The 3,714-nt window shown below is 34.1% G+C and overlaps 1 non-coding gene across 1 annotated transcript; it reads right to left on the bottom strand.

The window, feature by feature from the left end:
• Nucleotides 1–3,221: 3,221 nt before the first annotated feature.
• TRNAR-ACG (transfer RNA arginine (anticodon ACG)) lies at nt 3,222–3,294 on the bottom strand. The gene has a single exon. It is a non-coding gene; the product is annotated as a tRNA-Arg (tRNA).
• Between the last annotated feature and the right edge of the window lie 420 nt (nt 3,295–3,714).

Here is a 3,714-nt window from a genome sequence, read left to right as displayed (position 1 = left end):
TCTCTCTTTGCTGAAATCAACTAGAGAACAGATAGAAATGCAGATCACAGAAATATTCCAGGTATTTGGTTTATGGAGGAGAATTTGTTTTCAATAAACTGGACTGTAATGTATTGTTTAGAGTAGGTGATGCTCTGAATCATGAAACATTTAAACAAGATGTCTTGGCTTGAAATTGCATCCCCTAAAGAGTGAAGGATATAGAGACATATTCCTATATAAAAGTGATCAGTGTTGCTTCTATATTTTAGAATTTTCATAAATGTATGCATCATTGAGACTGAACCTTTCCATGTCCCTGGGAAAGCAGTTCTCTAAAACACAATACAAATGCATGTGATGCACACAGTTTTCGTAGTAAGGCCATATGAGTCCTCATTTTGTATAGATCTTGCTTTTAAGATCTTTTGAAGATCTTTTAAGTAAGAACTTACTTATCTTGGTGATGTGAGAGGCTGACATCTCTGAGATAGCCTGAGCAGCCAAGAGAATTAAGAGGGTTAACAAGTGATTCAAATGCTCTCCATTCAGGTGTCTGAATGCCAGTACATCTTGGTCCTTGTGGATATACTCTGAATACAAAAACAAAGTTAATGACATTTATTTACACCTATGCTGACATTTTTCTGTATGCAGAGGAAAATCATCAACATATTTTCTTAAAGGTCAAAAGCCTTTGCATAATATATTTCACTGCATGGAATAGATACCTTCTGATATAATTCAATTCCTGTGTTTACCGTGTGTTACCCTTAAAAAAATGAATCTCTAAACTTTTTAATATACTAGTGAATTTTCTTTATTTATTTCTCATATTTTTAGCACAACAGAGGAATCATATTCTTTATTATCTCCAGCATATATTTACTGTTCAGTTTAAGTTGATATATTTTAATTTTCATGGTTTTCCTAACCAGTTTCTCTATCATAATTTATTCTAAAATGATAAATATTATAGGTAATGGATGTTTGTGTCTCATATGCCTTCAAAGGTAGCAGTATCCTTCTTACGTCTCTCTGCAAATTTCCTTATACTTTCGTATTCTAAGATATTAAAGGCACAATCATATTTTCTCTTCATCTGGATCGAGGCAACACTAAGGATTTTTTAATTCACACCACATTTGTCTTTAGGGATCTCACTTCTGCATCTTTGTTGCTGAAAAGTCAGACTGCAGTGAAATGTTCTGTAGTAAGTAGGACTTCAGGGGAAAAGACTTGACTAGGGTAAGATTATAAGGATAGCATTAGATATTTATATTTCAATAAGTTTTATTGTGCAGGATGATATTTCCAAATCTTCTGTGATATCTGCTGTTAGATCACAAAACAACAGGGACAACCTTACTTTATATGGCTGAGAGACAGAATTTAGCTGAGATGAAAATTTAACAGAATGAAATACAAAAATGTAGTATAACTTACACCATGTACTTATCGCCTTCATCAATTTTTATTTAAACACAGGGATTTAGTTTACAACAGCTTTAAACTCCATGTTGATTCTTTTGCATTATTAACCTTTGTCCTTGGTTGATTTTACTATTTCAGGTTTTTTAAAACAGTTTAATAAAATGTATAGTGTAGTATTGTTTTATAAGGAGTACACGTTTCATAAGGCTCTTCAAAGTCTTTTTCCCAAAGTGCACTGACATACAGCTCGCTTCTCTTAAAACTAAAGTACAATCAAGTTACATTTGTACATTTTCATGAAAATAAAGCTTGTTCATCCAGCACAGGCCATATTTCTGGAGAGATATTGTTAAAGAAACACTGAATACAGTAATTAACTAGTTACTGAAGATCTTATCTAGAACTAGAAATTAGATACAGGTCTTAGCCTAGGTTGTTCCTCCACAGATGCTCAAAATGTCTAACATCACTGACTTCTCTCTTCACCAATCCCTAGGCTTTTGTTACAAAGATAATTCTTGTGTTTATATTCAGTGACAAAATTTAAGGTAATTTAATTTAAACAAAGCTTTCTCTTCTCATGACTCCTTCCCTTCTGCAGTGTGCGAGTAGTAGTTATGATAGTAATTACTTTGTTATTAAGTAACAGTGAAAGTATATGAATGAAACTGATATTATTTATAAGCGTCAAGTTACTCGAACCCCAATTGTGGTTAAACAATTGGTTACATTGGGACAATATTTACAGAGTTTTGAAAGAGTGCATGAATGTGTTTAGTATGTTAGAGTAATTTCTTGTCTGACTTCTCATCTAAAGGTGTTATAAGAAATCATGTAAGAATCACCAGAGAAGAAGAGAAAATATTTAAGGTCTAATAAAAATCTCAGTTTTGTTCTGAGATGGAATTTAGAAATCTCATACAAACGTTGTGTATTCTCCACCAAGCCTGAATAAGTAGAGAAAGAACTAAGCATTTGAATTCCTACGTGTTGAGGTAGGATCAATCTTAGAGATATAGCAGTAAAGGGAATTTCTTAAGAGGACATGCATATTCCCACTAATAGACCCTAGTGGCACTGATCACACTTCTAAAACTAGTAACAATTTTTTCTTCTTCAGGTAGAAATAAAAGGGTACCTAGACTCAAGCCATCCTTCAGGTTTCTCAACAATGGTTTAGGTTGAGATGTTCATATAAAAAGGAGGATCATAGACAGGTGTTACACTCAAGATCTTGTGGATTAAAGAAATACCTTATTATGTAAAACTAAGAATTTACTGTTATTATGATTGAAATGTTAATAGTTTATATCAATGAATTAATTCACATCTAATTATTGCAGAAACAGAAAAAGAGAAAACACTATTATGGCAAAAAAGTCTTAATAAATACTATTATATGCAAACAATAACAATAATAATAATGATAAAAATAATGTTTATGCTTTTTCCTGGTATCCTTTATTGCCCCTGTGGATGCTAAAATTAATCACTTACATTTGTGAGGTGGGATACGTACAATGAATTCTCAACATCATGAATCCTCTTCTCTGTGGGGCAGTTGATGTTGAGGATTTCTTCATTTTCTTTTTTATCCTAAAACTGATTGTAGTCAGTTTCATAATGTATTTCCTTAACTAACCATTGCTAACTACAGTGCCAGACTGATCCCCCTTTCCTACCATACAATGTCTGTCCTACATTGCATCCTATATTTGCACTTGAAAGTCATTAACTTTCACAGAATCAGAAGAGCTGGAGAGGATCTTGAAAGATTATCTATTCCAAGTCCCCAAAACCCTAACCAGCGAGCCAGGCAGGAGTCGAACCTACAATCTTCTGATCCGTAGTCAGACGCGTTATCCATTGCGCCACTGGCCCATGCTTATTCCTCCACATTACATCATTATGATACAACTGTAAATATTCCAGACTACATAGAATTACTACTTATTCCTACTATCTATGTAAAAATCATGACTATAACAAACTAAGGAGAAATGAAAATAAAAAACCAACAAAGTCCTGCACCTTAGAAGGAAAATATCCAGACACTAGTACATGCTCCGGGCTTTCCAGCTAGAAAGCATCTCTGCAGAGAAGGATATAGAGATCCTGATGAACACTAAGCTGATCATGAGCCAGGAACACATCCTTGCTGCAAAAGCCCCCTGGGCTACACTAGTAAAAGCATTGCCAGTACGTCAAGGGAGGTGAACCATTCTACTAAGCAAAGGTAAGCTCACACCTAGAGTGCTTTACAGTCCAGATCTCAGCTCCTTGGTACAAGAGAGACATAGA

The sequence above is a fragment of the Colius striatus genome, chromosome 1 (assembly GCF_028858725.1).
Source record: "Colius striatus isolate bColStr4 chromosome 1, bColStr4.1.hap1, whole genome shotgun sequence".
NCBI classification, from domain to species: Eukaryota; Metazoa; Chordata; class Aves; order Coliiformes; family Coliidae; genus Colius; species Colius striatus.
Note: the sequence above shows the minus strand (reverse complement) of the source record. Positions and strands in the feature narration are given on the sequence as shown.